Below are 27310 nucleotides of genomic sequence, written 5' to 3'. Positions count from 1 at the left end.
ATGGGCAGGGACTCCTTCCACCAGAAGGTTCCACCAGCTTCTGGGGGTTATTTCAGTTATTTGATGATAAATAGTTGGGTCTTGGTGAGGAGCCACCAGCCCTTCCTGTATTTTCATCAGCAAACCGTGTGGGCTGGCTGGATTTCTCAGCTTCAAAGAAGTAAACACATACCTACAGCTGAGGGGGAGGTGTGTTTGTTTTTCTTGAGTGTCCTGGATTTAAGCCAGACTTTGCGCTCTGTGAGTCTCATCCAGACTTAGTCTGGGGACCGGACTTTGAGCAAAGACGTCGCTGCAGTAATGGTGAGTGAAACTGGAGAGTCAGTCCGTGAGGAGGGGCTGAGGGAGCTGGGAAGGGGCTGGAGCCCCAGGAGGGGCTGAGGGAGCTGGGCAAGGGCTGAGCCTGGAGCAAAGGAGGCTCAGGGGGAACCTTGTGGCTCTGCACAAGCCCCTGACAGGAGGGGACAGCCGGGGGGGTCGGGCTGTGCTCCCAGGGAACAGGGACAGGAGCAGAGGGAACGGCCTCAGCCTGGGCCAGGGGAGGCTCAGCTCGGACAGCAGCAGGAATTTCCCCATGGAAAGGGGGCTCAGGCCTTGGCAGGGGCTGCCCAGGGAGCTCTGCAGTGCCCATCCCTGCAGGTGGCACCTGGAGGTGGCACTCAGTGCTCTGGGCTGGGGACAAGGTGGGCACGGGGCACGGCTGGCACTGCCTGGGCTGGGAGGGGTTTGCCAGAATCAGGGATCCTGGGATTCTGTGGTGCTGGCTGCACATGGATTTTCCCTCCAGAACTCTCCATGTGGACAGGATTTCCCCTCCTGACTTCCCTGTGGGGCCACAGTGATCCCTAAAAGCATCAAACAGAGAGCAAAGTGTGACCAGAGGCTGGTTTTTTTCATCAGCACATTTTATAGGAAAAAAAGGTTCTTCTGCAAGATTTTATCTCCCAGCTTCAGCCTTCAGGCTAATGAAAGAAATTAGAAATAAAAATACAAAAGGCAGGGTCAGGCATCTGATAAAATCCCAGTTTTCAGGAAAATGCATCATCAGTTGTGGTTGGCTGCTGGAGGGAGAAGTGGCGCAGCATTAAAATGATTCGCTTTTCCAAAATTTATCCAGAACCGTTTTCTAACCCTGAATCCATCACTCCCCACGGCAAAACCACGTCCCTCTGATGAGTGAGGATGAAATAATTCCCGTCGTGGCAGCTCTGCCTCCCAGGCTGAGTCACCTCGGTCCGACGGCTCTCGGTGTCCGGGCCGCTGCAGAGGGCAGCCGTAAATGTCACCCCACGAGGCTTTAATTCCCAGAACTCCTGCTATTATGAGACAAGCAGGATAATAAACCCCCATAACGCTGACCATTGGGCACAGATCATCCTTCACCTGGATGTTGTTGCAGCTGAAAGGAGAGGCAAAAAGAAGCAGTTCAGGAATTTTACACCCAAGAAGAGCTTGCAGAAAACCCACCCTGCTCCTAGCCGAGACCTTCCCATGCGATCACTCGCTGTTTCCTCCTGGGATCTGTCTGCCCCAGCCCTGCCCTGTCCTGCAGACACAGCCTGCAGCAGGGACGCTGCTCCCCGGTTCTGCTGCCAGCCCCAGGTACCCCCAGCACCCACCCCGGTGTCTGAACCGGCAGAGCCCGGCTGTCCCCCGCACAAAACACCCGTCAGCTGTGAAAGCTGTGAGACAGAGAAGCCCAGTCTGGGAGGAGAAGCACACCCTGGGACCTCCCAGCCCGGCTTGTGCCACAGAACAATCTAGAAGGGTAAGAATTTCCGGAAGAGTAAAGGTCTCGGTTTCCAAAATGGGGATGTGGTGAAAGACAAAAGCCTGGGAACAACGTGAATGGGTTCTGTTCCAAGATTTGCTGTTTCCCTTGTGCCAGGTGCCACCTGGGATTGTCCCGAAGGAAGCCAGGCGGAGTGGAAGGCGTTCCCCTGCCCGTGGTAGATGGATGGAACCAGATCACAGGATCACAGAATATCCTGAGCTGGAAGGATCATCCAGGATCACCCGCAGGGATCATGGATCCAGCCCCTGTCCCTGCCCAGACCCCCAACAATCCCAGCCCGTGCATCCCTGGCAGCGCTGTCCAAAGGCTCCTGGAGCTGTGGCAGCCTCGGGGCCGTGCCCATTCCCTGGGGAGCCTGGGCAGTGCCAGCACCCTCTGGGGAAGAACCTTTCCTTTCCAATGGATGATCCAACCCAAGCCATGTTATGGTTCTACGGCTCTCGGGCACCGCAGGAAGAGCTCCGTGACCTGCGGGTGACAGGAGCCCCAGGGAGGCTCAGCCCCTGCTCAGCACCCAGCCCTCCCTCTGGCGGGGCTCTGGCACCCCGGGCAGTGCGGGGGGCCCGCGGGGCTGCGCTGGGGTGAGATGTGAGCAGACAGGAGCCGCCTGCCCCACACCGTGCCGCGGGTGTCACAGCAGCGCCCCGGGGACACGGGACACGTGCCCCACAAGGAGGGAGCTCGGCAGGTGTGTGTCCAGCTCGGGTGAGGCCGGGCACGGGTGGGGCCGGGCTCGGGTGGGGCCGGGCACGGGTGGGGCCGGGCTCGGGTGGGGCCGGGCACGGGTGGGGCTGGGCACGGGTGAGGCTGGGCTCAGGTGGAGCTGGGCTTGGGTGGGGCTGGGCTCGGGTGGGGCCGGGCACGGGTGAGGCTGGGCTCGGGTGAGGCCGGGCTCGGGTGGGGCCGGGCACGGGTGGGGCAGGGCTCGGGTGGGGCTGGGCACGGGTGGGGCTGGGCACGGGTGAGGCTGGGCACGGGTGGGGCCGGGCTCGGGTGGGGCCGGGCTCGGGTGGGGCCGGGCTCGGGTGGGGCCGGGCACGGGTGGGGCAGGGCTCGGGTGGGGCTGGGCACGGGTGAGGCTGGGCTCGGGTGAGGCCGGGCTCGGGTGGGGCCGGGCACGGGTGGGGCTGGGCACGGGTGGGGCTGGGCAGCCCCCAGCCGGCCGTCAGGGCCGTGCCAGCGGAGTTCAGGCCGGGCAGGGAACGAGGGAATGTCTCTGGGCAGCCAGCAGCACTCAGACACTGCTGCAGCAGCCCTCTGCACCCGCTGCGCATCCTGCATCCACTGCACCTGCTGTATCCTCTGCATCCACTGCACATCCTGCACCTGCTGCACCTGCTGCACCTGCTGCACCCACTTCACATCCTGCACCTCCTGCACCTGCTGGATCTGCTGCACCTGCTGCACCCACTGTACCCACTGCATCTTCTGCACCTGCTGCACCCACTGCATCTGCTGCATCTGCTGCGTCCACTGCACCTGCTGTATCCACTGCACCTGCTGCACCTGCTGCATCTGCTGCACCCACTGCACCCGTTGCACCTGCTGCAGCCCTGCGCTGTCACAGCTGCACCGGCCGTGGCACCTGAGCCATGCCATCCCCTCCCCTCCATCTGTGAGCGCAGCGCCTGCTCTCAGGCACACAGACACGTGAACCAAGGATGAGAGGGCTCGGGGGATAGAAATCTGACTTTTTCACCCAGTTTCAGTCATACGGCTCCCTCCTTCCTCCGCACCAGGGATGAGATGTTTGCTCATGCTAAACCCAAACCCTCCCCTTGTTCCCAGCGCTGCAAACCCCAGAGCCCAGCAGCCGCTTTAATTCCTCTCCATGTTTGCATCCAGCAGCTCCCTGGCTCCTCTGCAGAGCTCAAAGCCAACCCACAGGAGGATTTCCCTGGGGTTGTGTTGTTTTGTTTTGTTTTGTTTTGTTTTCCATCCTGCTCCCAGCCCCACGAGAGCCCCAGGCTGAGGGTCGAAAAGCGCTTTGCTTCGGAGCACCCACGGATGTGTGTTCTACAGAGGTGATGTTTAACCACTGGAAGAAGCCAGTGCAAACTTCAGAAACGTGCTGAATTCCCCAGATTCAGGGCTTTTGGAACTCAACTGACTAATGTTCTGGCAAATGCTTCGGAGAAAAACAAACTTCAGTGGAAGTTCAGTTCAGTGGGTGTCAGCGAGCACACAGGGTAATGCCCAGTCTGGAAAGGTTCCTGACATACCCCAAAAGTGGTTTCTGCCCGTTTCCCTGCATAGCAGTGAGCTAAAGGCCCGCAAAACAATACCAGGAGTGTCTTTGTGTGGGTGGAGATCCAGGGCTCCGTGCAGGAAGGGAATGCTCCAAGGAACATTTTAGGGATAGTTAAGTAGCAGCATTTTAATCATCCCCAGTGATTTCTCCCAGACCTGAATGGTTTCCACACCAGAAATGGAGAGTTTGTGCAGGTTGTCCAGGCAAACCTGTCCAGGAACAGGTGCCCAAAGTGAGGGGTCAGAGGAGCCAGAGCTGCTGTGCAGGAGGTGACTGGGATGGGGGGTGAGCCATGGTTTGGGGTCAGCCATGGTTTGGGTTCAGTGATGGTTTGGGGTCAGCCGTGGTTTGGGGTCAGTGATGGTTTGGGGTCAGTGATGGTTTGGGGTCCCATGTTTTGGGGTCAGCCATGGTTTGGGGTCAGCCATGGTTTGGGGTCAGCCGTGGTTTGGGGTCAGTGATGGTTTGGGGTCAGTGATGGTTTGGGGTCAGCCATGGTTTGGGGTCAGTGATGGTTTGGGGTCAGTGATGGTTTGGGGTCCCATGTTTTGGGGTCAGCCATGGTTTGGGGTCAGCCATGGTTTGGGGTCAGCCGTGGTTTGGGGTCAGTGATGGTTTGGGGTCAGTGATGGTTTGGGGTCAGCCATGGTTTGGGGTCAGTGATGGTTTGGGGTCAGCCATGGTTTGGGGTCAGCCATGGTTTGGGTTTAGTGATGTTTTGGGGTCAGTGATGGTTTGGGGAGGCTGTTGGAGCTGGGGGGACACTGTCAGAGCTGGGGGACACTGGCAGCCCGGAGGGGAGGTGTGCACGGCACATCCTTGGACACCTGCAGGGACAGCAGGCAGCGAGCTGGGGGGACACCGCTCTGACCATGGCTCTGTTCCCATGGCCCCTGCAGCCCTCAGTGCACAGCGCTGGCCACTGCTGTCCCAAGGGTGCCACCGAGCTGCCACCACTGCTCTTGGACTGGCGCTGCCACTGTCCTCAGCTGCTGCCACCATCCCCAGCTGCTGTCACGATCTCCATCTGCTGCCACAGCTCCAGCTGCTGTCACCATCTCCAGCTGCTGTCACATCCCCAGCTGCTGTCACCATCCCCAGCTGCTGTCACATTCCCAGCTGCTGTCACCATCTCCAGCTGCTGTCACCATCCCCAGCTGCTGTCACATCCCCAGCTGCTGTCACCATCCCCAGCTGCTGTCACCATCCCCAGCTGCTGTCACCATCCCCAGCTGCTGTCACATCCCCAGCTGCTGTCACCATCCCCAGCTGCTGTCACATCCCCAGCTGCTGTCACCATCCCCAGCTGCTGTCACCATCCCCAGCTGCTGCCACAGCTCCAGCTGCTGTCACCATCCCCAGCTGCTGTCACCATCCCCAGCTGCTGTCACATCCCCAGCTGCTGTCACCATCCCCAGCTGCTGTCACATCCCCAGCTGCTGTCACCATCCCCAGCTGCTGTCACCATCCCCAGCTGCTGCCACAGCTCCAGCTGCTGTCACCATCCCCAGCTGCTGCCACAGCTCCAGCTGCTGTCACCATCCCCAGCTGCTGTCACCATCCCCAGCTGCTGTCACATCCCCAGCTGCTGTCACATCTCCAGCTGCTGTCACCATCCCCAGCTGCTGCCACCATCCCCAGCTGCTGTCACCATCCCCAGCTGCTGCCACCATCCCCAGCTGCTGCCACCATCTCCAGCTGCTGTCACCGTCCCCAGCTGCTGTCACATCCCCAGCTGCTGTCACATCTCCAGCTGCTGTCACCATCCCCAGCTGCTGCCACCATCCCCAGCTGCTGTCACATTCCCAGCTGCTGTCACCATCCCCAGCTGCTGCCACCATCCCCAGCTGCTGTCACCATCTCCAGCTGCTGTCACATCCCCAGCTGCTGTCACATCCCCAGCTGGGCTGCTGTAACCCAGGCCAGGACGGATCCCGCGCTCTGCTCCAGCATTTGTCTCCACGTGGCTGCAATCAGCCCCTCGGGTGCCCCATCCCTGATCTCCCCCACCTCCATCCCCCCTTTCCCACCGCTGAGCTTCTCCTGAGGCTTCCTCCGTGGCCTTTGCAGATCCCCGGAGTCCTCACCTCCACCGTGTCCCCGCCACAGAGGCCAGGCTGCCCCTCTCCAAAGCTGGGCTGGAGTTTCCTGATGGCCCATCAGCGAGGCCATTGAGGCTCTGCTGCCGAACCCTTTAACTACCGGAGCTGTACCGCATCTCTCAGTTACCTTCTCTTTCCTGATGGCCACAAAGGTCTCCATCTGTCAACTCCACGAAGCAGATGAGGTGAGATGCTCTCACCTTCCATTTAACCTCTTGGGGGTAGAAGGATTTTGGGAGCAGGCAACAAACGCAACCAAGAAGTGTAAAATCATTTCCATAAAGGAAGATGTGAGTGAACCCAGAGTCTCCAGCATGGAAGAGGAATGTCTGCAGGGTGGAGAAGGGCTCTGTGCTGTCCTGGGTCACTCTGGTCTAATGTTTGCTCTCCCTTAATGCAAGAACGAAGCTGCATTCAATAAAAAAGCAGGTGGCAAGTTTAAGACTGGTTACGGGGGGTGTTTTCCCCTCAGCAGGATTAATGTATTTTGTCAGAGCAAGCTGCAAACACCAAAAGTCTGCAGAGACTTCAGCAAGTGGTGAGAGAAACCCGCAGGAAAAGCAAATGCGCTGAAGAATATTCCCCACCAAACAGATCTCCCGGCTCAGCAAGCGCCAGAGGCTCAGCCCGATGGAGGCTGGCAGAGACGTGATCCCCGGTGCTCTCCAGGTGCCTTTTCCTACCTGAGCACTGCCCAGGGCACGGCTCCAGCCGCAAAGGGAGCACAGCGCTCCCGGGGCTCTTCCACTGCCAGGGGTGACACCACCTCCCCTCCCAGAGCAGGACACAGAGACAGGAGCTGCCTGGAGCGGGCTCCAGCCCCGAGGAGCGTCCCTGACTGGGAGGTGAGAGGACTTCGGGGCCAGGAAGGTGGGAGTCCTTCACCGACATCTCCACCCACCCGTGGTGGAACAGCTTCTGAGCTGCTGCATCCTCCTCTTGGCAGGAGGAAGTTCTGCCTCAGAAGCTGCTGGTCCGTGGTGGATCTGAGAGGAATGACAAGATTTGTCTTTCCAAACAAGCCCTGGGTCTGCTGGTGGATAAAACCAGCGCTGAGAGATAACTGAAACAACGGGAAGGATTCTACTGATCATTAATGGAAAAGAAGATACTTGCTTTTACAAACACACTGTAGGTTTGTTTGTAAATGAAATTGAATATTGAAGGATGAAAGCAACAATGGGGAAAAACCCATAAATCCCATAAAAATTAAAAATTAAGGGGGATTATACATTAAAAGGGGAATCTTAGGCATTTCAGGAAGTCTGCACCTCTCAAGTACCTCAGCCAATGGGGAAAGAGAGAGGGAAATGCGGCCGGGAAATTGGGATAAAAAGGAGGCTGCGTCCTCCGAAAAACTGAGAGAGCCCAGGGGAAATGCCCCATGGCCTCTCCCTTTATTGGAATAAAGCAAAAGCACTCCTCTGTCTCCTTCTTGGACATAAACCTCTGGTGTTCATGGATTAATTTTCCTAACAGTTCCAGTGCCAGAAGTTACCCAGGCATTCAAAATGCTTCAAAAACTCAAAAATTTATTAGCTCTAACACCCTAAAAAATGAGAGGGCAGTATAGATAACCTGCTGCCCTGCCAGATGCTGGAACCCCAAGTTATTGATCCCAACTTATATAATAACCCCAAGTTATTGACCCCAAATTATGCTGGGATGTAGCTCCATTAGGGAATTAAAGAATGATAGGGTTGCTAAAGCTGGAAAAGATCTCTACAGTTATTGAGTCCAGCCATCAACCCAGCTCTGCCGCCATGGTCACCCCCGCGTGTCCCCAGGTGCCACTGCCACGTGGTTTTTTGGAACATTTCCAGGGATATGACTCCACCATTGTCTCGGACAGCTGTGCCAGGGCTGGGCAAACCTTTTCCATGAAGAAATTCCAGACTTGTAGCTGATCAGAGCAGCTCTGCACACAAGCCTCACCTGGCCACGACACATTAATGAACTCCAAATGCCACAAAACACCCAGAGCAGTGACCGGTGACAGCTCTGCCCACCCCAACACACAGCCTTGAGAGCATCACCCAGCTGCAGCCAGGCAGCCAAAGCCAGGCCTCGGCAGACCCACTGACCACTCATTTTACTGGCTCCTGTGTTTTATCTTCTTTTTGCCAGGGTCAGGATTTAATGCTCCAGACGGTATTTCTTGTCCAGACTCAGGTGTTTATTAATTCTTATCTACAACACAATCTCACAAGCTGTGAGTGCTACAGCACTTCTAGATAACAAATTAAAAACGGCCCCCATCTCTCTCTGCAAGGCCTTTTAAGGATAAACTGTCCAATTAAGAGATGACACCTAAATTATTTTGACTTTTAACCCAATAACCAACCAGCCCTGGCCCGCAATGGGGACTTTTCCACCCAATTCCAAAATCCCACCCAGCCCATGGAGAAGAAGGTGAAAGAGAAGGACTCAGCCTCTGCCCTAAATCCTCCACCTTGCTTTCTCTCTATTCCTGTGTTCTAAACCCTTCAGCTCTGAGTTTTGCCCCCTGTGCTGTCACACACTTCTATCCCAGCTGCACAGCCACAATCCCAGTGCTGTCACTCCATTTTGGGAGCTGTTCCACGGCCTCAGGTCAGTGCAGGGTTTGCTGGGGGCTCGGTGCCTGGCAGCACAGGAACTCTGCAATTCCCAGTGCCCGGGGTTCCTACACCCGGCTGTTTGTGTCCTGCTCAGTCAGGCTGGGATTCCCTCTCCACAGCCCAGACTGAGCCTCAGGCAGATTTTGGGGCATTTCCAGCACACCAGGGCAGAGCCCAGGGAGGGCCCATCTGGGGCATTTCCAGAACCCGGGGCAGTGCCGTGAGGTTTTGTCACCCCGGGGGCACTGGCAGAGCCTGATGTCACTGCTGAGAGGTTTCACTGATGGGACTCAAGGGCAAAGTATGGAAAGAGCGTTTAGTCTCTGTTCTAATTCATGTGTTAATCCATGTGGGGTTTGTTCCTAGCTCCAGGAGAGTTACAGAATATTAGATCTGGAACGGGCCACTGTGATCTCTTCTGACATCCTGCCTCGCATTTCCAGAGGGATTTCGTGACCCATTTAGCCACCAAACCCCTGCAATGGGCTCCAGGCAAGGCGTGCACGTCCAAAGAGCTTCTGTCCTCAGCTTCAGGCTCCCAAAAGACAAAGTTTTTTTCATCTGTCTTTTTTTATGTTCAGATTTGCCAGCAGCAGTGCCTCGTTCCATCCCATGTCTGGGTAACTGCAGTCACTGAGTGACGTTAGGCGGGGCGGTGGCACTGGAGAGTCATCAAAGCCACCACACAAGGCTGGGGACACGTTTTAGACCAACTCAGTTTTTCTTTTAACTCTCACATTGTCTGAACTCAGGAAGTCAAGTCTCCCCCAGGACTTGCTTTCTCTCTGCTGGTATCTTATGTGAAATTTGCATTTTTTTTTCCATATTCTTTTTTCATTTTTTATTTTATTTTTGATTTTTTGTATTTTTTTTTTCTCAAGACATTATTCAATCCTTGTTTATCAGATGAAGAGTCATAAGTTCTTTGGATCAGAACTTTCACATTTAGGGGGTAAAAAAACCCCAAAGCCTCCTCGGTACAGTCATTCTGAGTCATTCACCTGCCCAAGACGAAATCCGGATCAGAGGAACTGGGAAAGTCAAACTCACTGCTGGATGGACGCATGGGCTTGAATCATGACTCTAAACCAGTAGTATTTAAAAGAAAAGATCAACATTGCTGTGGGGAACTTGTAAATATTGAGGCAGCTGATAAATTGACAAGAAGGTTTTGCCGAAATTTGTCTCTCCTTCATGGATACTTTATCCCAGAGACACCAGTGAAAATGGTAAAATAGTCAGTGGAGTGTTCATTATCCACTGCTGTGGACTTGGGCGATTTATGAAATAAATTAGTGTGGCAGTGATGAAATACAGAGTTATGTGAACCTCTGCTCTCTTCTTTGGGGGCAGCACACGGATTTTCTGAGGGTTGGGAAGGTCTTACAGGGCAGTTCCCAGACAGGATTGTCAGCGATAGACATCCAGAATGGAAAAGAAGTTTTTTACAGTTGAAACCTGTTACGTCCCTGCACCTAAACAGCTCCCAGCCTGGAGAAGGGGCGCTGGGTGTATCCAGGTTTCACATTTCCAAGGACTGAGGTCCCACCCACACGAGGAAGAATTTTTTTCTTTATTTTTCTTTCTTTTCCGACAGAATTTTGCCCTATCACAGCCGGGTTCTCCCAGGGAGGAAGGTCCGGGCTCCGGCAGCTCCTCTGGAAGGAGAGGGATGTTCCTGGTGTCAGACACACAGACACGTCTTAGTCACAGTGACTCACACTCCACACAAAGATGAGCAGCTCTTAATGCTGGAAGAAAGGGTTCATTAGCATGAGATGATTTTTTAATTGGTGTCATGAGAAGGGGGCTCGTTAAAAAGCGGGAGAGTCTCTTTTTACATAGAATGGAGTGCCCAGACAAGGGGCACCAGCTTCAAACTGAGAGCAGGGATTTAGGTTTGGAATTCTTGGGAATCAGGAACTGTTCCCTGGCAGGGTGCTGAGGCCCTGGCACAGGGTGCCCAGAGCAGCTGTGGCTGCCCCTGGATCCCTGGCAGTGCCCAAGGCCAGGTTGGACACTGGGGACAGCCTGGGACAGTGGGAGGTGTCCCTGCCATGGCAGGGGTGGCACTGGGTGGGATTTGAGGTCTGTGAAAAATGCCAATCACTCGTTTTTAAAATTTGGAAAGTTTAATAGTAAATAAGATGGTTATAAAAATAGAATTAGAGTAAAAAAATTGAACAATTAGGGTTAGGACAATATGAGACAATAAAAACAAAGTTACAGACGTCTGGGTGCTTCCCCGAGCAAAAAAGCTCCGGAGAAGGATCCCTGTTAACAAAGGATTATCTCCTAAAAGCAATAGCCTGTTGAATATTCATACATTTCATACACGATGCATAAATTCCATTCAAACAAAGAATTGTCTCTGGTTCATATCACTTTTTTCCTTTAATCTCTATGGCGTCCTCAGGGCTGAGCAAGGCAGGAGGAGTTGGTCTCTTCTGATAAGGAAGTAGTAAATTCTTTTTTCTCTGAAAGATTTACGTTTTCCTGTGGTTGGTACATAAAAACTGCATTTTAACTACAAAACTACATTTACCATACTATCAAAATATTATATGCATATTGTTAATATCTTGCGTAGAGCCGTATAATATGCACTTTTCACAAGGTCTCTCCCAACCCAAAGCGTTCCAGGATTCTCTGTTTTCCCAAAAGAACGGAACAATGTCTATTTCCATGTGTGTTCACTCTCTTTGCACCTGGACTGGGAGGTTCAGTAGGATTCATTTCCTGGCAGCCAGCGGAACGAAGGCCTCGGCCCCTAAGTCCATCAATACCACGGAAAATCCCTGTCCAAAATGTGAAAGCCAGCACATCCTTAACTGCTGAGCTCCAGGCGTAAAGGGGAAACCGCTCCAGCTGCTGCTTCCAGCTCAGATAAATTGGTGTTGGAACGAAGAACGCGTGGCTGCCTCCCTTGCACGGCCTCGGAGGGTCACGAGTGAAACCTTCCCCCTCAGACCGGGGCATCTCAGCGCCACAGAATCACGATTGCTGCTGTCACATATCCGACAGCAACAAGTCCAGCTGTCCCCAGCACTGCCAAGGCCACCGCTGTCCGTGTCCCCAGGTGCCACAGGGCTGTGAAACCCACGCAGGGACCTGTGCCAGGGCTGAGCACAGCGAGGTTCAGTGGTGAGATTGGCCCTAACACCCAACTTACACCTCCTCTGACACAGCTTGAGGGAGTTTCCTCTCCTCCTTGCTCCCTGGGAGAAGGGACCAGCACCTGGAGAAGCTGTTCCCATGCTGCCTGTGCTGTGTGTGCCCTGGAAGGTGAGCTGAGCTGGGACAGGGACTCCCCGGGCCAAACCTTGACTGCCGCTGCCGCCTTGGGCAGGCTGAGCTGGAGCTGAGACTGGACAGAGACAGAGAATAAAGTAAATATGTATTAAAAGGCCTTTAAGGATTCACCTTGGGGCAGGACAAGAGCCTGGCCAGGGCTGCTCCTGACATGGACACAAAATGGACACAAAATGGTCGCAAAATGGACCCAAAATGGTCACAAAATGGAACCAAAAGGGACTCAAAATGGACACAAAATGGTAACAAAATGGAACCAAAATGGACTCAAAATGGACACAAAATGGACACACAATGGAGCCCCAGTCACGAGGTCTCACACGTTGATAAGTTTGGGTCCGTTTGCACCTTGGGGTTTCATTGTCCAATTCCAGCTCCAGGTTCTGCAGTCCCATCCTTCTTGTTTTCTCCCCTCAGTCACCGCTGTTTGTGCTTTTGGGCTGAACACTTGTCCCAGTTGTCCTCGGTGTGCAGCAGGAACAGGATTTGTTTTGTGTGGCTGGGGTGTACAGAGAGCTGAGTGAGCCTGAGTGTGAGCTCAGAGCTGCACCTGGGCAGCACAGAACATGGAACACAGCAAAGATAGAACTGAAGGTATCAGCACAGGCTGATGCAAACCTGGCTTTGGTTAGGCCCGGCCCAGAGCTGGGAGCAGGATCCTTCCCTGCTGCACCACACGAGTGAACGGAAGCACAGCCACAGCCACAGCTTGGAAGCGGCTGAAGGGAATATTTAAGGACTGAGTGCACACAGGGTGTCTGTGGTTTGTGCTCGAGCTGGCTCAGGAGCAGGACTGCCTCCCCACAGGGAAGGCCACTGCTGAGGGTCCGGCATCCCTTGAGGCACCCACAGACCAAATTAAGGCTGAGGATTTGATTTCACCGCAGTCTTGACCCCTCTCATGCCGGCAGGGCAGAGCTGGCAGTGGATTGGCATTAATCTGCTCTAACAGCACGGGTGACCCCTGTGACATCCCCTGGCATTCCGTGACGCTGCTCCAGCCCCCGTGGGGTCCCTCTGGGGACGCCCCCAGGCCATCGCCGTGCTCCCCTCGCTCTGCGCCTGCGGGGACCAGCCCTGCCCAGCCCTGCCCAGCCCTGCCCAGCCCTGCCCAGCCTCCCGGGGGCTGCCTGCCCAGGGCCCTGCTGGGCTGGCAGCGACAGCAGCAGCGGGATTTAAAGGATTTATTGGTCAGCAGGGCGTTGATGGCTCAGCTCCCCACGCACCCCAGAAAATCGCTGCTTCCTTCCCCTCTAAAGGATCAACGTTCGTGCCAGGGCACCCGTCCCCAGGACAAACCTGCAGCAGAACGTCAGCCCGGGTTTGACACTCACCCGCAGAGATCCATGGAGCTTCATGGGCAGACAGCACAAACCCAACCCAAATGCAGCGTGTACAGGATCAGAGAGTGGCTGGGGTTGGAGGGCACTCTGGAGATCCTCTCTGTCCTAATGCAACTCAGGCACTGGAAACCAAAACCTGTGTTTGTTTCTGACCTCAGAACTCTACAGAACCAGTGACTGCTGGCGAGAAGAAACGCACCGGGTCTGTTTCACAGGGAAACGGTGAAATGTGCTTTAAAAACAGTTTTAAGTGTTGCAGTACCAAACTCCTTCTCCCTGGCAGCTTTCCTGACTGTGCTGGAGCCTTTGCACAGAAATTTTTCAAGGTCAAGAGCCAATTGAAATTTGACAGGTTTTGGAACTGAGATGTTTAAAATCTGGGATCTGTAGCAAGACAAGGAATCTCTCTCTGCTTTTTGCTTTGCACTCCAGGAGCTTTCTCATTCTCAAGGCACCACTTTGGTCACAGTGTTCCCCACTGTGGACAGGACTGCACCAGCAATTCCCCCGCCTCAAACCCGTTTATTTTATTTTATTTTGGGGGTGAAAGTGAGGCACATTGTGGACGGTGATCCCTGCACTGAGGCAGAGGCAATGAACCTGCTGAGGCCTCGGATTGCAACTGAGGGTCTAGGAAATGAGACTTTTACCTTAAAAAATCCTTAATTCATTTAGCTAAAATGAGGCTTGGTACACCTTAGGCAAATCACTGAATTCATTTTTGCTGCTCAGAATGAGAATAAATACCACTCAGAAGGGGAACAAACACCACCTCTGTGCGCTGCCTCCACACGCTGGCGGGTGTGTGGGCTCTGCAGAGCCCCTGGGCGTCTGTTGGGTGACTGTGGGTGAATTTGGACGGGAACATTGGGTTGCTGCCGTTAAACGAGCGGAAAAGCCATAACGAATCAAATACACGTTGCTGCAGAGAAAACAATGAGTGACACATGTGGCTGCCACTGGAACCAGCCCTGCTGGGGGCCCTGGAGGCCAGGGTCAGCCTGCTGATGTCTCACAGCCGGGCTTGAACGGTGGGTCGTCCTTCCACTGATCATTTCCTCGCCAAATAACAGTGCCACGTGTTACCTCCAAGCAACAAGAAATCAAGCCAAGCTACTGAAAGAAAGCTCTTGTGCTCCATCTCAGCACAGCATTCGATTTTCCTGGCTATTTTTAGAGAGTAACGTGCTCACTCGCATGGCTCACTGCACCAGGCTGGCCCAGGCTGCAGCGCTGCTCTGGGGGACGTGGCTCTGATGCCTCCAGTTGCTGTTCCAAACTGATGCCCAAGAGATTTTTTAGCTCCGGGAAGGCAGGTGCTCTGGAGCATTTTCAGGATTTGATAGCAACAGTTTATTTCAATGCCGTTCCGTGGTTCTTTTGAGAATGATTTTTCACTGACATGTTTACTCAAAGTAAGGTCAAATATACAGTTAAGGAATAAAGACACTCCATGAATGCTGAAGTGCAACACTTGGGTTTATTTCTGTATTTATTTCTGTATTTCCTTTTGGAGATTTTGCAATAGTATGAATTTTAATGGAGAATAAATCACCAAGATGAATTTCATTACACGTGTCATTCAGAAGAACACAGTCAGTATATGTCTTTCCACCTGAGTCCGGATTTATTGTCACACCACAGTAGAACTCCACCTACCTCCTCCTTGCAGGGGATTTACATGGGAAGTTCCAGCAGGATCTGAGGAAAAATTCTTCTGCTGTGTGGGTGATGGAGCGCTGGAGCTGCCGCCCAGGGAGGTTGTGGAGTGCCCTTCTCTGGAGCTGGTCCTGTGTCACCTGCTCTGGATGAACCTGCTCGAGCAGGACCACCCCAGCTACCAGGACCCTGGGGCTCCCCAAAGGTGACGCACCTGGGGTGGGTTCTCATTTCTTTGACCACCCCCCTTCCATTGCCAATCCGAGATGCTGATTTTTGCCTTTATCTCGCATTTTGCACAAACCTGGGGACAGTGATGTGAGGGTGTTCTGTATTTTATGGGGCAGCAGATTTGGGGTCTTGCCTGAAAGAGCTGTAAGAGAATTTGGGGCGGGGAGCTTGGAGCCCCATTTAACACCCATCATTTCACCCTCGCTGTCCCAAGCAAGCGGCTCTGGGGCAGGTGAACACCCTCACACCTGGTCCTTTACCTGCTGCCTCCTCACCCCGTGCACGGCGCGGCTCAGCAGGGTGGGAGCAGCAGGCACAGCTGGGCACAGGGTGTGGGCATGGGGGGATGTTCTGCCCAAGGTGCTGCACTGGGGCAGTGACAGCAGAGGGGACACGGAACAGAACAACGCACAGACACGGCAGCCACAGGTGGGGAAAGCAGAGCTGGACGGAGCCTGGATGGTGCTGAGGCCTGAGGTTCTGTCTTTGCTGTGTTCCATGTTCTGTGCTGCCCAGGTGCAGCTCTGAGCTCACACTCAGGCTCACTCAGCTCTCTGCACACAGCAGCCACACAAAACAAATCCTGTTCCTGCTGCACACCAAGGACAACTGGGACAAGTGTTCAGCCCAAAAGCACAAACAGCGGTGGCTGAGGGGAGAAAACAAGAAGGATGGGACTGCAGAACCTGGAGCTGGAATTGGACAATGAAACCCCAAGGTGCAAATGGACCCAAACTTACAAAAGTGTGAGACCCCGTGACTGGGGCTCCAATGTGTGTCCATTTTGTGTCCATTTTGTGATCATTTTGTGTCCATTCTGTGTCCATTTTGTGTCCATTTTGTGACGATTTTGGGTCCATTCTGTGTCCATTCTGTGTCCATTCTGTGTCCATTTTGTGTCCATTTTGTGACCATTTTGTGTCCATTTTGTGACCATTTTGGTTCCACCTTGGGTGCAGCCCTGGCCAGGCTCTTGTCCTGCCCAAGGTGTATCCTAAAGGCCTTTTAATAAATCTCTACTTTATTCTCTGTCTCTGTCCAGTCTCTGCTCCAGCTCAGCCTGCCCCAGGCAGCAGTGCCAGGAGGATGAAGGCACAGGAGGCAGCGCTGAGGATCAGATGCCCATGGTGGGAGGCACCACGAGGCTGTGGCAGATGTTGCCCTGATGCTGGCACAGCCCAGGCGGGCGATGCTTGAGCTCTTCCAGCAGCACCAAATGCCTCGTGTCACCTGCTCTGGTCTGCAAAGAGCACAGATTACAAACCCCGTGGTGTGCCCTGTGCCCTGCTATGTGTAAAAGCCAACACCCACATCTCCTCCTCACTTGATTTCAACACAGCGTTTACACGGCTTTCTTCCACTTCAAGCAGAGTGACTGGAGGCAGAATCAGCTCCTGTTGCATGAATACTGTGATATTTTTGTGCTCTGTGAGTCCAGAGTGCAAGGAAGAAGTCGGGCAATGAGAAAGGAATGGTCAAGATTTTGCAGAGATGAACAAGATGTTCTCAGCACTAAGAATGGGGAGTTCTCGGGCCCCTGGGCTCACACTAGGACACAGAACAAAATTAACTCCGGGTCTGGAGCTGGCTGCCCATGTTCCTCATCTCCAAACTTCTCTCTCCCTCCACTTTCAGCTCTGAGACCCAGTTCAATTTGCTTCGCAGCATTTTTCAGAGCAAATCTAGCAGAACTGAAATCTCACCAGGCAGTTGGAAAGACCTTAGTGTCAGAGGAAAAACCTGGGTGAGATGGAATTCTCCCTCCAGCCAAAGGAAGGGAGGTGCTGCTGCCCTGGAGAGGCCCCAAGAGCCCCAGAGGCTGAATCAGACCCGGAGTCACACAAATTAAGGTGGGATGTGACTGTTTTCAGCAGCTTCTGCATTAACACTCCAGTCTTAAATCTCAAAACTCAAACCAAAAGGAATTATCCACAACGCAGGAGGAAGTGGTGCAAGTGCTGAAAAACTGTGATGTTGTTCTCACCAAAACATTGACTGTGTGTATGAAAAAGCAACTGTACCTTCAACAACAGATTGGATTTCCTGTTCACACTCAGTTTCATGTCTAAAATATCCTGAGCCAAGAAAGTGTCCAGGGAAACACAATATGACAGTGGATCATCTTTAAAAATAAAATTAATCAAAATAAGACCTGATTCTAGAAGAAGAAGAAGAAGAAGAACTATTATCTAACCATAACTACTATTCTCTAATACTAACAACCATTTTTGCCATTTTTTAAAAGCTGTTCAGTATAAATATTGCATGAAACAAAACCAGGTGTGAGGTGTTAACAGAAAGAAATCTTACCAGTGCTGGAAGCTGGCAGCTGTGCTGCCATGCCAACAGCTCGGCCTCCCTGGCTGAATGTGAATATTAAACTGCAAATAAACAGGGATCCCGTGGGAATCTCAGTGCACCCAGGAGCTCTGCACCAACGGCGTCCCTCAGCTTCAGACCCCTTCTTCCAGAATCTGCCAGAGCCCTTCCTCCAGCATCTACCAGATCCTTTCCTGCATGATCCGTGCTCACCACAAATCTCCTGAATACCTGAGTATACAGACAACGCACCTTTAAGGGTGCGGCTCGCACAGCTTTGCCCAGCGGCTCCTCGGATTCTTCCTCCCGGAAATCTTTTCATTTTCCTTTAAACTCCAAGCGATTCCCTAAAGCCCAGCCTGCCCCGGACTGCGGGAGGCTCTGCAGAGCTCTGGGGGTCATCTGGGGGGTTTGGGGGCAGGGGGGTGCAGCCTTGAGACATGATTTTAAAGAGTTAAGATTTCAGCTAAGGGTTAGAAGTAAATTTATATAGATCAAGATGTAAGTTAGATTAGTAAATGGTAGGTTAATGATTATTAGATGCCCAAGCTAGAGCTAACTGTTATATTATGAGCTTGTTTATAGAAAAAGTGGAGTAAGTGAACCGTCATAAGAACAGATTGAAACCACTAAGAACAATGGCCAGCACCTGGACTTGGTTCAATCAATCACGAAGCAGGGGACCTTGGACAGTGCCAGAGGGTCACAGAGACCTGATGAAGACTCTCCTGACTTCATCCTTTGAGATCACTGACCCAATTCGAGACCCCCGACCCAATTCAAGAGAAGGATTGCACACGCGTGAAGGACCGATAGCCTCATTTTAGTACAGAGCGGGGATGGGAGGTGCTGGAGTTATGCATACGTATTGTATGTAAGATCTTGGAAAATAAATAGAGAGCAAAGAGCCTTGTTCGGGGCGGCCACGCCTTTCGGAGATGACTCCCGTGCTGCCCGCCAGTGAATAAACATACCACTGAATAACTTTAATTAGTTACAGGGTCTTTGTCCGTGATTATATCGGATTTTAATGACTCAGCCTCCCCCAGGTCACCGTTCCACAGCGGGGAGGTCAGGGCAGCAGAGCGGGGGACGGAGGATCGGAGGACGGAGATCCCGGGTGATTCCGGGGGTCCCCACCAGAAGTGACATCGCGGACGGGTTTCTCCTGCTGGAGGCCGCGTCCGCCGCTCTCGGCGGGGCCAGCGGGCGGTGCAGGGGGCGGTCCGGGCCGGCATCGCCCCCCGAGCACCGCCCGGTGCCGGGGCTCGCTGCAGCCCCTTGTCCCGGCTGCGCTCCGCAGCGGCGGCTTCTCCCTGACCATCGCTACCGCCGAGCTCGGCAGCTCAGAGATCGCTGCGGCCCCAAACCCCCGGCACGAACAGCTCCCCAGCGCCGGCCGGGGGAGGAGGGGGCGCGGGGGCGGTGGATCAGGGGACCCTCCACGGGATCCCAGCGGGAGGAGACGCTCCTTGTCCCGCTGGGCAGCTCCGGCTGTCCTGGGTGCTCTCCACCTGCCCTGGGTGCTGTCCCACCTGCCCTGGGTGCTCTCCACCTGCCCTGGGTGCTGTCCCACCTGCCCTGGGTGCTCTCCACCTGCCCTGGGTGCAGCTCCATCTGTCCTGGGTGCTCTCCACCTGCCCTGGGTGCTGTCCCACCTGCCCTGGGTGCTCTCCACCTGCCCTGGGTGCAGCTCCATCTGTCCTGGGTGCTGTTCCACCTGCCCTGGATGCAGCTCCATCTGTCCTGGGTGCTGTTCCACCTGCCCTGGATGCAGCTCCATCTGTCCTGGGTGCTCTCTGTCTGTCCTGGGTGCTGTTCCACCTGCCCTGGGTGCAGCTCCATCTGTCCTGGGTGCTCTCCACCTGTCCTGGATGCTGTTTCACCTGCCCTGGGTGCTCTCCACCTGCCCTGGGTGCTCTCCATATGCCCTGGGTGCTGTTCCACCTGCCCTGGGTATTGCTCCACCTGTTCTGGTGCTGTTCCACCTGTTCTGGGTGCTGTTCCATCTGCCCTGGGTGCTCTCCACCTGCCCTGGGTGCTCTCCATATGCCCTGGGTGCTCCCCCCAAGGCGCCCCATCCCTCCGTGTCCCCCCAGCACTGACAGGGCTATGGCAGGGCACAGGCAGATTTTGGGAACACGGGCAGGCGTGAGGAGCCCTGCAATCCGCTCTGGCACGGAGAGGCCGAGCAGCCGGGCCTGCAGGGGGTGGATCTGCCAACAGCGCTCGCTATTTATAGCGAGCCCTGATTTGAATAATTATTGTTCCGCAGATCGCTCTGGGTGATTAGTTGGGTAAAAGAGATTTGGAAGAGTTTTCCCGAGGGAATGCCAGAGGAGGTCTGTGGGCTTGGCTGCTCCAGGGGTGGGAGGAAGAGCTCGGGGCGCAGGGTCCCTCCCTGAGCAGGGAGGTGGCATCACTGCCCATGGCCGGGCACTGAAACAGGGTGACTGTCAGGGGCTCCTTTTGCAGGAGTTTAAATTCCCCGGCATTCAGGTGGTTTTAGAGTCCTGGCCCTCTGCAAAGCTCTGAGCCAAACCGAAGGAAGAGACGGAGTCTTCAGGTTTAGATTTTTTAAGGTTGCATACTTCGTTGATTGTTTCTTATCTTACAATTTTCTCAGTCCAACAACATGTTTGCTGCAGCTTGGACTCCTCACGTCTCCCCCCGAGCTGGGCTGTCCTTATCTTTTATACTAATTGCTACGTATTTCTTATTTACTATTTCTTACCAATGTCTATCACTATTACTAAAAAGGTCATCTTTACTCTGACCCAATCCTCACTAACTACTTTGTGCCAACGTCACTGCAGAAATGGAGTGAGGGAACAAGAAGGAAGAAGAAGGAGACAACGCCCCGAATTCTCCATCTTGCCCCATTCACTTCAATGCCAAAAATCCCAAACCCATTGTTTTTTCACCCTGTGATATACTAAACTACTATTTTTCACACTCTTGTGGCCTGTAAACCCTCTTGAAGTGCAGGAAGTTTTTCCCATGGACTGAAATCAAAGCCAGTGTCTCTCTGAGCTCTGGGCTGGGGTCCCAGACCCCCCTGCCCAGGTCCCTGACCCCCCAGGGCAGCCAAAGGAGTGCCCTGGACTCCAACAGGTGACCTTTAGGGTGCCTCCCAAACCCGCACCCTGCAGTGATACGGATCTGTTCGTGCCTGGAGCCCCTGGGTGGGGGTGGCCACCCCTCCCTGCAGCCCGCAGGAATCTCGCCGTGCCCTGCGCTGGAACCCATCCCTCTGCAGGCTGGCTCATCCCAGCACCACAGAAGCTCCAGCCACCAGCAGTGGGGCTGGCACCCCCAGCGCAGCAACACGGGAGGATTTTGACTGTAATAAAGGTAATAATTCCACAGGGGCAGTGGTGGTGCTCAGCATCCAACACCCCTAAACCCCGAGGCGGGAGGGTCACCCTGCTGAGTCTGGGTTGGGATGGCAGCTCTTACAGGAACCGTGGAATCACAGTCACGAAACCACGGAGGGGCTGGAAGGGGCCTCAAAGCTCCTCCCAACCTCCTGCCACCTCCCACTGTCCCAGGCTGCTCCCAGCCCCAGTGTCCAACCCGGCCGTGGGCACTGCCAGGGATCCAGGGGCAGCCACAGCTGCTCTGGGCACCCTGTGCCAGGGCCTCAGCACCCTGCCAGGGAAGGGTTTCCTGACAACATCTGACCTCTCTGGGTGTAAAACCATTCCCTTTGCCCTATCACTTTCCACTCCTGTAAAAAATCACTCTCTGCTGGGACTGCTAATCCAGATCAATCCAAACCATGGGAGGCCACCTCACCTGTGGGGCAGAGGAGAACCACGGCACGGGAAATGTGGGCTCGGGGGACTCCAGGACCATTGCCACCTCAATCTGCCACGGCCAAGTCCCCTGAAAACCCCCTGGGACCTCCCTTTCTGCTCCAGACCCATTTGCCCTGGTTCAGCAAACCCCCCCCATCCTGCCGGGTTTGCTCAGGGCAGTGAAACGCCCTGCACGTTCCCACCCCAGGCAGCCTTGGGTTCCTCCCGGGGTTCTGCTGCCCACACCTCTCCTCTCACAGGCTCCCCCGCATATTTGGGCAGCATCCGCGCTCAGTTCCCAGTTCCCAGAGCAGACACCCTCCAGCGCCTCAGCAGAACAAATATTTACCCAGCTGAGGCAAAGGGTGTTTGTTTCAAAAGAAAACCGAAAGGAGGCAAATGAGTCTCAGCAACTCATGGTTCATTTCTTGTTTGTGTGCGGTGTGGAAAGAGCTCTTCACGGTTCCCGGGTCACTGCTCAATTTCACCTGCAAAATCCACAAAGCAGCATTCACAGGGGGACCAGAAAGACCCGGGTGCGGAGCCACACCGCTCCATTTGTTTAGGCTCCACTCACAACTTTCAGGATATTTGATGCCGACCTCAATTTTCTAAATTACAGAAGTTTTCTTCCCCTCAGAAATCTCCTGATCAGTTCACAGCGAGCCGCCTCTGTGCCCGGACAGCTCCCGAGGGACGTGGGCGGTGTCTGGCCCTGAGCAGCAGGAGCCCGGCAGCGTCTGCAGCTCTGCGCTCTCTGCTTGGGCACAGCCCCCCGCCACACACCGGGGACAGGACACCCGTGCCACGCCACCCCTGTCCCCACAAGTGACCCTGGGGACAGCAGTGGCAGTGTCCCCACCACCCTGCCAGCACCTGCCTGCAGCTCTGGCTCCAGATCACCCAGAGGTGATGGGATGGCAGAAGGAGAAACAGCTCGAAACTAAATCAGGGAAGATTTAGATGGGAGATTGGGAATCAGGAATTGTTCCCTGGCAGGGTGCTGAAGCCCTGGCACAGGGTGCCCAGAGCAGCTGTGGCTGCCCCTGGATCCCTGGCAGTGCCCAAGGCCAGGTTGGATTTGGGGCTGGGAGCAGCCTGGGACAGTGGGAGGTGTCCCTGCCATGGCAGGGGTGGCACTGGGTGGGATTTAGGGACCCTCCCAACCCAAACCATTCCATGATTCAGGGAGGAATTTCTCACTGAGCAAGCAAAGAAGTTGTTTCCTGACTTCTCCTGTTGGCACTGGGCGCTTCCTCCTGGCACCCAGTGCAGCCACCTGTCAACAAATGTCAATTAAATGTTAACTAAAGCTAAAATGCTTCTGTTTAAGCAGTGTTTCCCAAAACCCACATGGAATTCTCCTCTCTCTGAAATGGGCTTTATGTCAGCGCTCCTGGGACTGATTTTCTATTCATTCATGGAAGAACCACAGCTGGTGATGCTCACAGGAAGGTGTATGGAAAAGAGTCATGAATTCTGTTCTGGGTGGTCTTTGAAAATGATGGAGTCCCTTCAGACTCCGATCTTTTGGCTCAATGCAGATTTGCCCGTCAAAAAGTGATCGCTGCTGTCCACACCTCCCTAAACCCATTCTGGGAATTTTGAGCTGCTACAAAGGAGCGTTTATCCATAAAACTTCAGTGCTAGGTGGTGTTCTCCTGCAGGTCACAGAGTCCTGTGTGAAAAGGAGAAGATTTAAGGGAAAAACAGATCAAATCTGGCACTGGTGGCTGCTGGAAGGTCAGCAGAGCAGGGCTCAAGCAGCCCAGGAGGATTGTACAGACACCGATGAGTCGGACCTGGATGTTCCCTGGGCTTTGGTGATCCTGGTGGGTCCTTTCCAGCTCAGGAAGTTCTGTGATCCTGTGATCTACCCTTGCTCAGAAGAGCTCCTCCTGGGCTCAGAAATACCGTGGATTATCACACTGCAAACACGCACAGAGGTAGAGCTGGGGGACAAAGTGGGTGTGAGGACAGGACAGCTTCTCAGCCCCTTAAAGGTCTTGCTGAGAAAACAACTTTGTACCCAAAAACTTCCCCTCTCCACACAGGCATGGAGAAATGGGCATAGCAATTGCTGAGAAATCTGCTGCTGTTCTCATGAGCCTCTCACCACAGTTAATTATTCTCATTATTCAAAATAAGGCTTTTATTTCTAATCAGAATAAGTCTGGCTTTGTTTTCCCTTCATTCCAATTCATCCTTCTCAAGGGCATTAAACAACCCTCAGCATCAGATGTTTACTCCTGAGACTTCCACGATGAAGATGCCTCAGCAGCTCTTTAAAAGTCAATGTTTTGTGCCCTGTGGAGAACGGGTGTTTTCTCCAGTGCTGGAATAGTGTCTGTTCTGTCTTCTTCCTCACCACCTCCTTTGCTTCTTTTCAAACACTGACCCCAAACCAGAGCTGCAGAGGGACTGGGGACAAGGGCTGGAGGGACAGGACACAGGGAATGGCTCCCAGTGCCAGAGGGCAGGGCTGGATGGGAGATTGGGAGTCAGGAATTGTTCCCTGGCAGGGTGCTGAGGCCCTGGCACAGGGTGCCCAGAGCAGCTGTGGCTGCCCCTGGATCCCTGGCAGTGCCCAAGGCCAGGTTGGACACTGGGGCTGGAGCAGCCTGGGACAGTGGCAGGTGTCCCTGCCATGGCAGGGGGGGCACTGGGTGGGCTCTGAGGTCCCTCCAAGCCCAACCATTCCAGGGTTCTAAGCCAGAGCATCCTTTGGATACCCCCAGCCCTTGAGAGGCCCTACAGAAACAGCTCCTGTCTGAGAGCCACAAACTGCTGACCTCTGGAAGGGGCTGGGGGCCAGAGCTGAGACCCCCCCATGGCAAGGACACCCATCAGGACACAGGTGACAGGAACTGGGGCAGTGCCACTGCCAGCTGCCATTGCAGCCTGTTCCTTGCACTTCCTGTGACTAAAAAATGACAAAACTCCAGTGTCACAGGCCTTGGACAGACGTGGCACAGCCTGACCCACAGCAGTGACCCACAGGCACAGAGCTGTGGGGCAGCCCAGGCCCCAGGGATGGCTGGGGTGGCACTGTCTGCACAGTCACAGTGCCAGTGCCAGTGCCAGTGTCTGTGTCAGTGTCAGTGCCAGTGTCAGTGTCAGTGCCAGTGTCTGTCAGGGTCAGTGCCTGTGTCAGTGTCATTGTGAGTGTCACTGCCAGTGTCAGTGCCAGTGTCAGTGTCATTGTGTCAGTGCCAGTGCCAGTGTCATTGTGTCAGTGTCATTGTGTCAGTGCCAGTGCCAGTGCCAGTGTCATTTTGAGTGTCAGTGCCAGTGTCATTTTGAGCATCAGTGCCAGTGTCATGTCAGTGCCAGTGCCAGTGTCATTGTGTCAGTGCCAGTGCCAGTGTCATTGTGTCAGTGTCAGTGCCAGTGACATTTTGAGTGTCATTGTGTCAGTGCCAGTGTCATTGTGAGCATCAGTGCCTGTGTCAGTGTCAGTGTCTGTCAGGGTCAGTGCCTGTGTCCGTGTCATTGTGAGTGTCACTGCCAGTGTCAGTGCCAGTGCCAGTGTCATTTTGAGTGTCAGTGCCAGTGTCATTGTGAGCGTCAGTGCCAGTGTCATGTCAGTGCCAGTGCCAGTGTCAGCCAGGGTCTGAGCCTCAGCTGTCTCCAAGGATGGAGCACACGAGCTCCCTGGGAAAGCTGCTCCGGTTCCTGCTCTGGGTTTGTACACCACAGAGCCTGTGCCATCCCAGTGCCAGCCCAGTTCCAGCCCAGTGCCAGCCCAGTTCCAGCCCAGTTCCAGCCTATTCAACCCAGTTCCAGCCCAGTTCAGCCCAGTGCCATCCCAGTGCCATCCCTGTGCCAGCCCAGTGCCAGCTTTGTTCCAGCCCAGCGCTATCCCTGTGCCAGCCCCACCCCTCCAAGGGACACCTGGCTGCAGTGGAGGAGGTGCCAGGCCATCCCCTCCTCACCTCAGCAGGGACAGCCTGTTTTCCTCTCCTCCCTGCTCGCTCTGCCTCCCCCCATCCCCGCGCCATTCCAAGATGTCAGCGTTGCTGGAGAAGCAGCCAATTCTCCCTTTGTTCCCGTTGGGGATGGACTCTGTCCAGGGAGGGCTGGGGTCGCAGGCAGGCCTTTCACACCCCTCTGCTCTGACGCAGAGAGAACTCTGCAGCTGCTGCTCACTGTCCAGACATGTCCAGAACGAGGGCTTTGCCCCTCGGAACGGGGCTTTGCCCCTCAGAACAGGGCTTTGCCCCTCGGAATGGGGCTTTGCCCCTCGGAACGGGGCTTTGCCCCTCAGAACAGGGCTTTGCCCCTCGGAACGGGGCTTTGCCCCTCAGAACAGGGCTTTGCCCCTCGGAACAGGGCTTTGCCCCTCGGAATGGGGCTTTGCCCCTCGGGACAGGGCTTTGCCCCTCAGAACAGGGCTTTGCCCCTCAGAACGAGGGCTTTGCCCCTCGGAATGGGGCTTTGCCCCTCAGAACAGGGCTTTGCCCCTCGGAACAGGGCTTTGCCCCTCGGGACAGGGCTTTGCCCCTCGGGACAGGGCTTTGCCCCTCAGAACAGGGCTTTGCCCCTCAGAACAGGGCTTTGCCCCTCGGAACAGGGCTTTGCCCCTCGGGACAGGGCTTTGCAGTTCTTGACTCGCAGGACAAAGGGAGGAGCCGGGGGCGGAGGGGTGTTTAACACCATAAATGTTCATTGGTTCTCGCAGGAAATCTCCCCACTTCCTACCCCAGCCCGGGGCAAGGCTCAGCTCAAGGCAGCACCCACAGCTCACCTGAAGTCACCCCATGGCCTCAGCAGATGCTCGAGGAGCCTGTCTTGATTTCCAGCAGTTCTGCGGCCAAAGTCCCATTTTTCTCACCAAAGGATTTCTGTGATCACCCACCTCTGCCCTTCACAACCCCAAAGAGGCACCTGCAGGGTGCTTGGCTTTCATTTTTGTTCAGAATGGACTGGGCAGCAGCTCTCGGGACAGTGGGAGAGGTGTCCCCCGGGGCTGGGCAGTGCTGGGGACAGGAGCAGGGGCTCTCCTGGCAGCCAGCACCACTCCAGCCCTGCTGGTCCCCCACCCACACGCAGAGCTGACACCCTGGGGGCCGGGTGAAGCATTTGGGAACCACCCGAGGGACACCGAGGGACACCGGCCCCGTGCTGCCACCGTGACCCCTCCCTCACGCTGGGGCCAAGCAGCCCCAGGTGTCCCCACCCTCAGAGCCCTGAGCTTCCCTGGGAGGGTGGCCGCACTCACCTCCATCAAATCGGCGTCTGCATCAGCCAGAAACCTCATTAGCAACGATTTTATGCTTGTGTTCACACAGCTGATAGCAGTCACACAGCATCTGACCCAGCATCTGGCCAGTCCCCGCAGGGCTCTCCAGGAACATCCAGAAAACGAGACCTATACTGGAGCCAGGTTTTGCAGTTGGCCAAAGTCCACCAGCTGCTTTACTTGTTATTTAATAATTTGTTTGGGTGACGTAATGAGCTCCGCATCCCAATCCTGTGAATTTAAAAGGCACTCAGGTTGCATCAGCCCCTGGGGTAACTTTTTCGGGCTTGGGGTAACTTTATCACCCCATGTGGATGCATCAGAAAATGAAATCCCATGTCTCCACGGAAGCCAAATGCCCAAACGAGCACTGATTGACGTTAATTACATTCCTGCCCTTTTACACTTTATTGATCAAGTCTCATATTCGCTTTGCCATAATTTTATTTGAATCTAAAGGCAAATGCAGCTGTTTCAGATTTCTCTGGCAATGCCATTTCCCTGTTAAATCCAAGCACATAAACCTATGGTTCTCCTGACTTAAGTCATAAACTTTCTTTCTTCGTTTTTTTTTTTTTTTTTTTTTTCCCAGAGATACCCGAGGAAGGTTTGTTTGCCGTGTGCACCAGGCAAACAGCGAAAGAGAGGAGAGGTCA

The sequence above is a fragment of the Hirundo rustica genome, chromosome 2 (genome assembly GCF_015227805.2).
Source record: "Hirundo rustica isolate bHirRus1 chromosome 2, bHirRus1.pri.v3, whole genome shotgun sequence".
NCBI classification, from domain to species: Eukaryota; Metazoa; Chordata; class Aves; order Passeriformes; family Hirundinidae; genus Hirundo; species Hirundo rustica.
This window is presented reverse-complemented; position numbering follows the sequence as displayed.